Genomic DNA, 13,811 nt, shown 5'->3' with positions numbered 1-13,811 from the left:
GTGATTGTGTACTGAATAAGAAGTACAGAAATAGAGCTAGATTCAAAGTACCCACTCCCCACTTCTTTAAAAGTACATCATGAAACCGATATTAATTAGCTTCAATAGCGAAAATAAATCATGTTTTTAAAAGGTAGGCAGAGGTAAACAAAAATGACTAATGAAAGCACCTCAAAAAATAGTTTAAGAACTCCTAAGACAAGAGATGCCCCTTGTTTATGTCTCTCAAACCTCGGCTGTTGCCCTGAGAGACAAACCAGAAGTTGAGATGAAAGAATACGGCCCCTTTTGACTTGCATTTCTTTTCCATGGCCGTACTTACACAGAATCGTTGGCATGAAGTTAAAGGAAGAAGTCGGAGAAAGAAGGTGTGTTGTTCGTTGTAGTGTGCGAAACTGTAAAGCTATTTTTTTTCCTAATTCTGTGATTCGGGAGCTATTCAGTAAAGACCTAGATCATTCTGCTTGCCCAGAAGAAAGGGAGATGACTTGGGAATCATGAGACCTGGGTTGTAAGCTCAACTGCCAAGTGGACTCAGGAAAGTCACGCAACTTCTTTGTACCTCCGTTTCTCCTCATCTGTAAAATGTGGAGGGTAATATCTGCTTCTCCCTACCTCACGGCTATGTTGTGAGGATAAAATGGGATGACCTTTGGAAGAACATTTAGGAAAAATGAAAGCACCACACAAATTCAAATTGTGTTTTTGTTATGTGGTTACTCTGTGCTAAGTCCTGGGGTTGATACAATGCAATTAGATTGGACACATTCCCTGACCCATATGGGGCTCACAGTCTAAGGGGGATGAAGGATGAGTATTTAAACCACATTTTACAGATGAGGAAACTGAGGCACAGAGAAATTATGACTTGCCCAGGGTCACAGACTAGGCAGATATTAATATTATTATCTTGGAAATGTTTTTAAGGTTCTCTTGATACATCATGGAAAAGTCCCTGGAAAGTACAATGTTTAAAATTTATTTCATATGTTATGGGCAGGGAATGTGTCTGTGTATTGTTATAGTATACTCTCCCAAGCGCTTAGTACGGTGCTCTGCAAACAGTAAGTGCTCAATAGATAGGATTGAATGAATTTTTTTGTGCTAAGAGAAGTTACTCAGATCAATCAGTGGTATTTATTGAGCACTTACTATGTGCAGAGCACTGAACTAAGCTCTTGGGAGAGTTCAGTAGAATAAGCAGAAACATTCATTGCCTCTAATGAGCTCACAGTCTAGAGGGGGAGACAGACATTAACATAAATAACTAAATCACTTCCTGTGTATCGCCCTCTGAAGTCATCATCATGTTTGTGATATAGGAGCTGATTTCTTATTCAATTTGAGGAATTTAGGTCATTGCTTGATTTTGAGGTTAGGGCGACTTTTGTGTTACCCAAATGAGGAATCTGTTCCTGGAGATGTTAACCAGTTGGCTATTCTCTAGGAGGTGGAGGTGAATAACGTTTTCATGCCTGTCTGTAGTTGTTAATGCCAGTTCTCAGTCTAGAGATTGATGTGGAACAAAGAATTCTAATTCTGAGAAGCAGCCTGACCTAGTCGAAAGAGCCCAGACCTGGAGTCAGAGGACCTGGGTTTTAATCCTGGCTCTCTGTGTCACAGTTACCGCATCTGTAAAATGGGGATTCTTCCTTTCCAGCCCTGACCTCTCTCCTTCTCTGCAGTCCGGCCTTCCCTCCTGCCATCTACCTGTACGTCCCACCGACACCTCAGACTAAAAATGTCCAAAACGGAACTCCTTATTTTCCCACCCAAACCCCATGCTCCCCTTGTCTTTGTCATTGCTGTAAGCTCACAGTGGGCGGGGAACGTGTCTACCGACTCTGTTGTATTGTCCTCTCCCAAGCGCTTAGTATAGTGTTCTGCAGACCGTAAGTGCCCAATAAATGCCATTGACTAATTAATTAAATCTTCCACTAACTTGGATTGTGAGTCCCTTGTGTGAGCGGGACCGTGTCCAGCCTGACTGTCTTGTATCTACCTCAGCTGTAAGTACAGATCATGGTTCAGAGTAAGCACTTAAGAACCACAATTATTATCAGCGCTTAGAACAGTGCTTTGCACATAGTAAGCGCTTAACAAATACCGTCATCATTATTATTATCCTCAAATTTAGGGCTAAATCGAACTGCAGCCCTCCCTATTACAGTCATTCTCCAGTTATTTACTTTCCTAGGAGTCGACTGAGGTGATTCTTTATTCTTGCATTCGTTATTGCATAATTGTCAACGAAGTCCATTACTGTTTCATTCTTCTGCATATTTCTTTCCCCATAGTCCACACACGCTTTAGTCTGAATCTCTCATTTGCGGGAATGTGTTTTCGCTGTAAAAGAAAGTAATACATGCTTGGTATCATTCTCTATTTCAGTCCCCGGCTTCTCCCCGAAGGGAATCAGATGAATTAGAACAAGAGAAGGATCTATCCGGTTGAGGCAGCTGTGCCGGGATCAGCTGTGGTGGTGGGTGGAATTCCAAGCAGAATGATTGGCAGGAAGATCTCTCCCCTTCTTGACTGCCAGCTCGTTGTGGGCAGGCAATGTCTGTTTATTATTATATTGTACTCTCCCAAGCGCTTAGTATAGTGCTCTGCACACAGTAAGGGCTCATTAAATACGATTGACTGCCTGAATGAGGGCTGCATCAGGAATAAAGAAGGAATTACCAGACCCTGGAAGCCCTCATCTCCTGGGGATGGTGCTTCTTGCCACACACAGCAGCATGTAACTGTGATGAGAAATAATGAGATATTGGGAGGGAGCTTGGCCTAGTGGAAAGAGCACAGTCCTGGTAGTCAGAGGACCTGGGTTCTAATCCCGGCTCTGCCTGTTGTGTGACCATGGGCAAGTCACTTAACTTCTCTGCGTCTGTTCCCTCAATTGTGAAATGGGGATTAAATCCTCCTCCCCCATACCTAGACTTGAGCCACAAGTGGGATAATGATTGCGACAACCTTGTATCTACCCCAGCACTTAGAATAAGGCATGGCACATAATAAATGATTAACAAATACCATAATTATTAACTGCTATTATTGTTGTTTCTATGGTGCTTAGTGTAAATAGAGTCTTTGCACTATTATTATTATTATATTAACTAAGCACTTACTCTGTGTCGAGCTCTGTTACAAGAACTGGGAAAGGTATAAAACAATCAGGTTGGATAGAGACCCCATTTCACATAGGTCTTACAGTACAAGTAGGAGGGAGAACAGGTATTTAATCCCCATTTTACAGTTGAAGAAACTGAGGCATGGAGAAGTTAAGTGACTTTCCCAGGGTCACACAGCAAGTGATTAGCAGAGCCGAGATTTGAACCCAGGTCCTCCAGTTCCCAGGCCCTTGCTCTTTCCATTAGGCAACACTGCTTCTGTTTCTTAGGTCTTTGTTGTTCATTTACATGCTCTAAATCCTAAGCGTATATTCCAATATGGGCATTCCAGGGCTTTGGGTATTAAGTCTTTGGATTTAGGCAGTCAGACTCTCTTGGAAGGTATCAACGACCCCATTTCATCACAAAGTGACAACTGTTTATGGAAATTGGTTTCAGGTAGGAACATGGGACTTTTTAGGAGACTTCCTGGAAGGGTTCATTTTATAGCCCCTTGCAAGTTCCACTTGGTTTGCATCCCAAAAAGCGATCTGTCTGTTTTCCCGTATGGTCCTAACGTTTTAAATATACATCTACTTCTCCTATAACACGGAGACTGAGTTCTTTCAGAACCCCACATTAAGAAAAACATACACTGTTGCAATCAGTACACCCAATGCCACGTGTACGCTGACAGTTTTGTGTGCATCTCACTATATCCTATCAAATAGACGTAGTCTGAAGAATGGCTCCTAATTTCCCAATGGTGTTCTTAGCCAGACCACGTAATGAAAATGCACATCGTGACAAAACGGGGCAGCCGATTCTCCCGTCTCTTGTTTTTATCAAAAACAATTACATTACATGAAAGACAAAAGTTGCACGTATTTGTTACTCTATTTTACTTGTACATATTTATTCTATTTATTTTATTTTGTTAATATGTTTTGTTTTGTTGTCTTGTCTCCCCCGTCTAGACTGTGAGCCGGCTGTTGGGTAGGGACCGTCTCTATATGTTGCCAACCTGTACTTCCCAAGCGCTTAATACAGTGCTCTGCACACAGTAAGCGGCTCAATAGATGCGATTGAATGAATGAATGAAAAAAGTAGATTTTTCTCCCAGGAATGGATGTAATATGTTCATGCCTCTGATTGCTACTGTTGGAGAGGGTGAAAATGAAAAAAGAGAAAATCCCACAAAGTTAACGCGGTGCGTGGGTGGCAGCTGTAAGTAAAGCCGGGGAAGGGGGCAGGGAGAAAGCACAGAGAAAGCCAAGCAGGCTCTGGAGAAACGGGCACTGTGGGGAAACAGAGCAGTGACAATCAATCAGTGGTATTTATCAAGCACTTACCATGTGCAGAGCACTATATTAAGTGCTTGGGAGAGTACAATATAACAGAATTGGTGGACTACTAACTCTAGGAGAGAGAAACATTAATGCAGACTTTAAGGTAAGCAGGTTAAAATAGTTGTCTTTGATTTCCAAAAACGAATCTTTTTAGTCAGGGGATGCAGTGGTTTCAGAAGAATGCTTGGTTTTGCAAATTGATTTCTTTACAAGTCCACTGAGGCCTCGGTGAAGTTCCTCATCCGTTTAGAGACAGATTCGACCTCGGTTTTGATTCCGCAACTTCCGCAGTCAGCGTCTCGTGGCCTCCTTAGGAGCCGATCAGACATTCAACCCCAAATCCCAAGGTCACATTGCCTGCCGTCTGCCAAGTTGGAAACTGTAAGCTTGTAGTGGGCAGGGATCTTGTCTACCAGCTCTGTTGAATTGTACTCTCCCAAGTGTTTAGTTCAATGCTCTGAACAAAGTATGGGCTCAGTAAATACCACTGATCGACTGGAAACATCTGCAAAGTCCACTTCCCCATTTGGAGCTACAAAGAAGAAATGAGACCCTTGGGTTGTTTCACCTCTGCTGTCAGGTCCTTAATAGCTCTGATAGATCCAGGTAATACGCTGCCACCGTCCCATGATTGGGTTGATTGGAATAATAATAATAATGGTATTTGTTAAGCGTTTACTATGTGCCGTGAACTGTTATGAGCCCTGGGGTAGATACAAGGTAATCAGGTTGTCCCACGTGGGGCTCACAGTCTAAATCCCCATTTTGCAGATGAGGCAACTGAGGCACAGACAACTTAAGTGACTTGTCCAAGGTTACACAGCAGGCAAGTGGCAGAGCTGGGATTACATATCTATTATATTTATTTTATTTTGTTAGTATGTTTGGTTTTGTTCTCTGTCTCCCCCTTTTAGACTGTGAGCCCACTGTTGGGTAGGGACTGTCTCTATATGTTGCCAACTTGTACTTCCCAAGCGCTTAGTACAGTGCTCTGCACACAGTAAGCGCTCAATAAATATGATTGATGATGATGATTAGAACCCATGACCTTCTCACTTTCAGGCCTGTGCTCTATCCACTGCTGCTTCAAGAGACATGGGAAGGATGGGGGTGGAGGGGTTGTTGCCTGCGGGCATCCTGGTGAGGTCAGCAGCCAGCCAGGGAAGAAAGCGAGTAGCATCAACACGCTCCCCAAAGCAGTAGCGGGGCGAGTCACCCCTGTAAAACCTCCCGCTAATACGAGGGGGACCGGCAAAGCTCACTGTGAGCACCTTGGCGATTGAGGCAATTGAGAACACTTAGCTAGTGCTCTGCACGCAGTCGGCATGAGTACCCGGTGAATTAAAACTTACGCTGCTTGTGGCAGTGTTGGCATTTCACCCTCTTCTCCTCCTTCCATGCCCCGCAAAGTGCATCGTCAGAGAATAGTGGACGCTATTAGTGGAAGCGGCGCTTTTCCCCAGACCTGGTGGGCATGGAAGCCACCGCAAGTAGTAGAGCCATCTTGGTTCCACCTCTGGCCCCGTTGCAGCTCCAAGGGGCAGGGCAGGCTATTCCCGGCTGCTCTTCCTGGCTAAAAGCTGTGGGGACCGAGGAAAGGGTGATTCCATGAGCCCGTCAGCACCATGGACTGTATGGTTCTGCTTGTGCCTTGTGGATTCGGGTTATGAAGTCCAGTCTTTAAAATGTGGGGCAGAACTTGAGGAGCATGTGACAGTATCTTGAATTGTGTAGTATTTTACAGTGCCTCAAGAGTGGCTGGGACATCAGGTCATCCCCGCCCTGCTCCTTCCCTCCCTACAACCTCGTAAGCTGCCTTGAAATCAATGTGAGAAGAAATGAAACCCCAGGCTATGTTAAAGCATGCGACCCAATCACTAACAATTTCATTATTATTATTATTATAGTTATTGCATTTAAGAGCTTATGTTTTGAGCCCACCCCAGCGCTCAGTACAGTGCCTGGAACATAGTAAGTGCTCAACAAATACCATAGTTACTATATGTCACCGTAGCAGACTTTCAGCAGAAGCAGTACCCTTTATAGAGCTCCTGGATTATCTGTTAGTGTGGCCTTCTTGCATTTAGAGAGGCTGTATGTTCTCTCATTATACCTCTTTCAAGCATTTCATAGGCATGAATTACACTTTGCCAAGCCCCTGGCCAGCAGGAAAGTCATGTTGTCAGAATTCATCATTTGAGGAAACTGAAGCAGCAGAGCTAAGGGATTTGCTCAGAACCAGAAAGTTCCCGGCCTCAGATTCTCTGGTTCTGACCCTTGAGGCTTTTCTAATTCAAATTTTTGACGACATGACTCCTCAACCTTCACAAGAAAAGTTTGTGGGGGCTAGGCCCGAGTCAGTCAATCAATGGCATTTATTGACCAGTTATTATGTGCAGAGCACTGTACTAAGCGCTTGGGAGAGTACAATACAACAGAGTTCGCTTCACCTACCCTGCCCAAAGCAAGTTTACAGTCTAGAGCTTACAAATCTTCAGATCTTCCTCCTTCATACCCCCATCCAAGCTGTATTCCACTTCAAGACTTTTAAAAATGTTTCAAGATTTTAAAATCTTGAATCATTTTTGTGTGGACATATACAGCTAGCCAGATAGGCAAGCACTTACACTGCATGTTATTTATGTATGTTATTCTTTGATATACAGTACACACATTCCTATGGAGCCTCCTTTTGTGCCTTTGGCCCTGATTATAAATGGATTTACTCTGCCTGCTTCTTCCAAAGCGCTGAGAGCATGCTCACATCTATCTTCTCTTCAAAACATTCCCAGGAGTGGTGGGGGAAGATGTTATTAGATGTACCTGGGGTGGAGCAACTTCTCTGAATCTCAAAGGATTATTTTCCCATCTCTAATTAGTTCTGAAAATCTTCACACACCCTCCTCCTTCAGCTGTAGCCTAATCCTCTTAACACCTTGGTGAAAAGTCAGACACTCCAAGACCTTTTTCCCCATCCTCAAAATAATCTAGATTTTAGGGGGATTTTTTGTTTGTTTTTTCTCTAAGGGTGTGATATGCGAGTTTCAAAGTCTGGGGAAAAGTGGTTTGCCTGGTCTAATGGTAATGGCACCGGGCAATAGGGAGCTGCTAGTTCCAGCTCCACTACCGAAATGCCGAGACATATACTGGCTCTATCATTTTCCCTCCCCAAGCCTCATTGGTAAAAAATGGACACGATCATATTTGTCCATTCCTGCACCACAGAGAATATCTGAGGGTGAAAGAGATTTTGCTTTGGGATTCTGCAAGATAGTTGCTCCGTGAATCTGTAGCTCAGTTGGTGAGGAGAGGTGAGGAGTCAGAGTGTGGATGTGTGTGTTGAATGTGTTCGTTGTTGTATTGTCCTCTTCCAAGTGCTTAATAAAGTGCTTTGCACAGAATAAGCGCTCAGTATATATGATTGAATGAATTGAGTGAGGGGAGAGGAAGAAAAAAAAGGGGGAAAGGAGAGAGAAGAGAGAAAGAGACAGGGAAGAGAGGGAAAGGCAGGAGAAAGAGCATTCTGGTATGCTTCTGTTAATTAGCTAGTGGGATGGCATTGTTGGAAGTTGATGAAAGGACCAATTTAGGACGTGTAAATTATTTCTGAAGTTGGCACTGGGCCATTTTTATAGCACATTGCGTTGGCCAAGTGCCTTATCATCATTTTAGAGTGATTCTTCCCAGAAAGAACCCTGGAGAGTTCACCCATTTTAGAGATGGGGAGACACAAGGGTAGAGGTTGTGACCTGACCCGGGTCATTTAGCAGTTAGGGTCAGGGAGGATGAAAAAACAGAGTCCCCTAGGTTGTAGGCATTTGCTTAGCCCAGTGAAGTACGCTGCCTTTTGTTCCTTTTTAGGTTGTGGTCAGGTATTTCCTGGTAGTCCTGGGCACTTAGAACAGTGCTCGGCACATAGTAAGCGCTTAACAAATACCATCATTATAATCAATCATATTTATTGAGTGCTTACTATGTGCAGAGCACTGTACTAAGCACTTGGGAAGTACAAGTTAGCAACATGTAGAGACAGTCCCTACCCAACAGTGGGCTCACAGTCTAAAAGACTATTAGTAGTAGTAGTAGTAGTAGTAGTAGTAGTAGTAGTACTGGATAGTACTGCCAGGCTGCTGTATCCCTTGTGGTTCTGCCGAATCAAGAATTCTAAAATAATAATAATAATAATGATGGCATTTGTTAAGCGCTTACTATGTGCAAAGCACTGTTCTAAGCGGTGGGGAGGATACAAGGTGATCAGATTGTCCCATGTGGGGCTCACGGTCTTCATCCCCATTTCATAGATGAGGTAACTGAGGCACAGAGAAGTGAAGTGACTTGCCCAAAGTCACACAGCTGACAGCTGGGAGAGCTGGGATTTGAACCCATGGCCTCTGACGCCCAAGCCCATGCTCTTTCCATTGAGCCACGCTGCTTCTCTATCACATCAGGTCATCCCCGCCCTGCTCCTTCCCTCCCCACAACCTCATAAGCTGCCTTGAAATCAATGTGAGAAGAAATGAAACCCCAGGCTATGACATCCAGCTACAGGCTAGGTGCGCCTTAGATGTCAAGTGACCGTATTTTCCGGAGTTCAAAGTGGGGGAAAAAGGGTTCGGACTTGCAGAGAATAGGGATCGAGGGTCTGGGAATCTGAGGTAGGAGAAAAGGTCAGGATAGAGGATAGAAAAAGAAATACACAAAGAGAAAGAGAGAGAGAAAGGCACAGTCAGAGGATCAAGGGCTAAAGACCCATGTGCAAACACAACAGACCCACACGCAAACACACCCGGGTATTCAAATATATACACACACACTCTCTTTCTCTCTATCTCTCTGTCTCTGTCTCTCTCTGTCTCTCTCCATTAGGGCAGCCAGCAGTAGCAAGTAAGAGCATGACTCCTAGAGAAGAGGCGTGGCTCGGTGGAAAGAGCCCGGGCTTTGGAGTCAGAGGTCATGGGTTCAAATCCCAGCTCTCCGTTTGTCAGCTGTGTGACGTCGGGCAAGTCACTTCACTTCTCTGGGCCTCAGTGACCTCATCTGGGAAATGGGGATGAAGACTGTGAGCGCCCCGTGGGACAACCTGATCACTTTGTAACCTCCCCAGTGCTTTGCACATAGTAAGCACTAAAATAAATGCCATTATTATTATTTTTACTATCATGGCCATTGCTGCTACTCTGGCAGGCTGCTCCATGGAGGTTTCCTCTGTGACTGCTCTGCAGGCTATAATTATTAAACCGCACAGGGTGGCCTCAGCAACAGAGGGGAGCCCTGAGGGCCGCAGTGATTGGCAGTAATGACAGCCGGAGGTGGAGGGGACACAAAATCAATTGTCATTTCACTTCCCCTGGCCTCCTGCTGTCACTGTTGGCTGGGCTGGGCCACTCCTATGGCCCTTATGACCACAAGAAGGACTTTTTAGACACCCCACTGGCCGCTTTTCAGAAAGCAGGAAAAGTGGCCACAATTCGGGACTGTCTTGCCTGATTAGGCCCCTTCTAGACTGTGAGCCTGCTGTTCGGTAGGGATTGCCTCTATTTGTTGCCGAATTGTACTTTCCAAATGCCTGGGTACAGTGCTCTGCACACAGTAAGCGCTCAATAAATATGATCGAATGAATGGCCACATCAGGGAAGCAGCATAGCTTAGTGGAAAGAGCACCGGTTTGGGAGTCAGAAGGTCATGGGTTCTAATCCCGAATCCTCCAGTTGTCTGCTGTGTGACCTTGGGCCAGCCATTTCACTTCTCTGTGCCTCAGTTACCTCTTCTGTAAAATGGGGATTAAGACTGTGAGCCCCACGTGGGACAACCTGATTACCTTGTCTCTACCCCAGTGCTTAGAACAGTTCTTGGCACATATAACAAACACCATAATAATAATAGTTCATTCATTCATTCAATCACATTTATTGAGCGCTTACTGTGTGCAGAGCACTGTACTAAGCGCTTGGAAAGTACAATTCGGCAACAGATAGACAGTCCCTACCCAACAACAGGCTCACAGTCTAGAAGGGGGAATGGTATCTGTTAAGCACTTACTATGTGCTAAGCGCTGGGGGGTCGGGGGAGGGATGCAAGGTGATCAGGTTGTCCCACGTAGGGCTCCCAGTCTTCATCCCCATTTTACAGATGAGGTCACTGAGGCACAGAGAAGTGAAGTGGTTTGCCCAAAGTCTTAGCCACTGTTGGCTTCTGCATTTTTTTCTATACGTTGTTTGGGCAGAAGGGAAGGTAACTAGGCTTCTTGGAAAGGGAAAGAGAAACATTTCTATCATCCACCCTCCTGTTGGATGCCTCTGCTCCGGAGCAGAATGGAAAGAACCAGAACTGTAACCCAGCTAGGAGTGTCCCCTGTTGGCTGCATTGAAAGATTACAAGTGTCCGATCATCAGAAAAATGGCATTTATTAAGCGCTTACTATGTGCAAAGCACTGTTCTGAGCGCTGGGGAGGTTACAAGCTGATCAGGTTGTCCCACGGGAGGCTTACAGTCTTCACCTTATGCACTTAGAACAGTGCTTTGCACATAGTAAGCGTTTAATAAATGCCACCATTATTATTAACCCACATTTTATTATTATAATATATATAATTAATATAATATTATATTAATATAATAATAATGGCATTTGTTAAGCGTTTACTATTCGCAAAGCACTGTTCTAAGCGCTGGGGGGGATACACGGTGATCACGTTGTCCTCCGTGGGGCTCACAGTCTTCACCCTCATTTTTACAGATGAGTTAACTGAGGCGCAGAGAAGTTAAGTGACTTGCCCAAGGTCACACAGCAGACATGTGGCGGGGCTGGGATGAGAACCCATGCCCTCTGACTCCCAAGCCCGTGTACCTGAGGCGCAGAGAAGTTAAGTGAGTTGCCCGAAGTCACACAACTGACAATTGGCATGACCAGCTATTTTGAAGATCCCCAATTGTTCGTCCCCCTTCCCCTGCTTTTTGAAGGTTGATCAATTTTTACCCTCTGAATGTGGTAACAATATCCCAGAGTCCCGAGATTAAAGCACCAGGAGGCCTGAGAAATTTGTTTAGGGGCTTAGATATCTTTGGAGAGAGCCTCGTGCCCCATAATTTAATTTTCTTCTGAAAGCTTAACTAATTATTTTCCTTCTCAAACTGCTTCCCTCCTGGTAGCTTCTTTCATAAGCTAATTACTTTGCCTAGGCAAGGGAGTCTCAGTTTTATTCCTGTCTCTCCACCAACTCTTGTTCAGGTAAACCCTACGGAGAGCTCACCTCCTCCAGGAGGCCTTCCCAGACTGAGCCCCCTTTTTCCTCTCCTCCTCCCCATCCCCCCCACCTCCTTCCCCTCCCCACAGCACTTGTATATATTTGTACAGATTTATCCCTCTGTTTATTTTACTTGTACATATTTACTATTCTATTTATTTTGTTAATGATGTGTGCATAGAGTTATAATTCTATTTGTTCTGACGATTTTGACACCTATCTCCATGTTTTGTCCTGTTGTCTGCCTCCCCCTTCTAGACTGTGAGCCCGTTGTTGGGTAGGGACCGTCTCTATATGTTGCCGACTTGTACTTCCCAAGGGCTTAGTACAGTGCTTTGCACACAGTAAGTGCTCAATAAATACGATTGAATGAATAAATATGTTCTTCTAGTCAGCTTCCAAGCCTTCCTCCCATGGAGGGAAGGGAGGATATGTGTGTGTGTGTGTGTGTGTGTGTGTGTGTGTGTGTGTGTGTGTTTGCTTGCGTGCCCGCCTGTGCACATCTTTTCTTTCTCTTCCTCCCCTTCTCTCAATTTCCACCTCTCCCATTTTCCTCCTCCTTTCGCCTTTCCTACCCACCCTCCCTCCCCCTCTCCATCCATAAGCACCATATGTCGTCCTCCTTTGCTTCATTCTCACTGCTGTTCTGTGAGCTTTTCTTCTTGCAGCCCTGCATTTTGTCTGCCCACAGTCCGATTGCCTCTGGATCCTGCCCTGTGGTAAAGGACTAGACTGTGACCCCCACCACTGATTTTTGGTTCCCCAAATTCTCAATTAGTGATTGTGTTTTCCTTCCTACTGCCAATCTGCTCCATGCTGACACTCATCATTGAATAATCTTCCCATCTCCCTAACTGCTCTCTGTCTTGAAAGACTGAATCACTGTCCTGTTTGCTCTCTTATTTTCAACCCCTTTTCCTCTTTCTTTGTTTTAGTTTTACATTTGATTCAAGGGAAGTAGCCTACCTTCCTGGGAAAATGTTTACCTTGGAGAGATCCCACCTCACTCCTAGAAGCAGCGTCGCCTTGCAGAAAGAGCATGGGCCTGGGAGTTGTGAGCCTGTTGTTGGGTAGGAACCGTCTCTATATTTTGCCAACTTGTACTTCCCAAGCACTTAGTACAGTGCTCTGCACACAGTAAACACTCAATAAATATGATTGAATGAATGAATGACCTCGGTTCTAATAACCAAGATCTACCTTTTGCTTGCTATGTAACACTGGGCAACTCATATAACTTCTCTGTGCTTCAGTTTCCTCATTTGTAAAGTGGGGATTCGACCTGTTCTCCCTCCTACTTAGACTGTAAGTCCCACGTGGGACTGGCCTTATGTCTGATCTCACTATCTTGTATCTACCCCCAGTGCTTGGCACAATGCTTGGTGCATAGTAAGCACTTAAATATCTTATTATTATTATTATTATTATTATTGTCATCTAGAATGTTAATACAAAGCAGGCTATAGCCAGGGGTCTTTTTCCTCCAAACAGACATTAGCCAAATAGCTTCACTCCCAAATTTTGTGCTTTTAGACTGTGAGCCCACTGTTGGGTAGGGACTGTCTCTATATGTTGCCAACTTGTACTTCCCAAGCGCTTAGTACAGTGCTCTGCACACAGTAAGTGCTCAATAAATATGATTGATTGATTGTTGGTCTTGTGTATATATAGTCGGCACTTGCTGGTGTCCCCACCCCTTACACCACCATTAGATTATAAACTCCCTGAAGGCAAGTATTGTGTCTTTTACTTTTATTGCACTTTCACAAGCACCTAGTAGAGTGTTCTGCCCTAGGAGACTCTCTAGAAATCCAAATGGTGGTGATCAGCACAAGGTCCTCTGGATCGTAAGCTCCTCGTGGGCAGGGAACGTATCTACCAACTCTGTTACATTGTACTCTCCCAAGTGCTTAGTTCAATTCTCTTTGCAGAGTAAGCACTCGATAAGCATGATTGATTGACTGATGGATAATGACTCCTCCAACAGTCACGTTAGGTCAGTAATGCCTCAAATTGAGTTCTTTCGTCTTAGCTCTGCAGTGCCACCCTCTCCCATAAATATCTACCACTTTGGAACTCTTCTCCCTCCTTTCTCAGTTTTCAGGTCA

Source organism: Tachyglossus aculeatus, chromosome 1 (assembly GCF_015852505.1).
Source record: "Tachyglossus aculeatus isolate mTacAcu1 chromosome 1, mTacAcu1.pri, whole genome shotgun sequence".
NCBI lineage: Eukaryota > Metazoa > Chordata > Mammalia > Monotremata > Tachyglossidae > Tachyglossus > Tachyglossus aculeatus.
Note: the sequence above shows the minus strand (reverse complement) of the source record.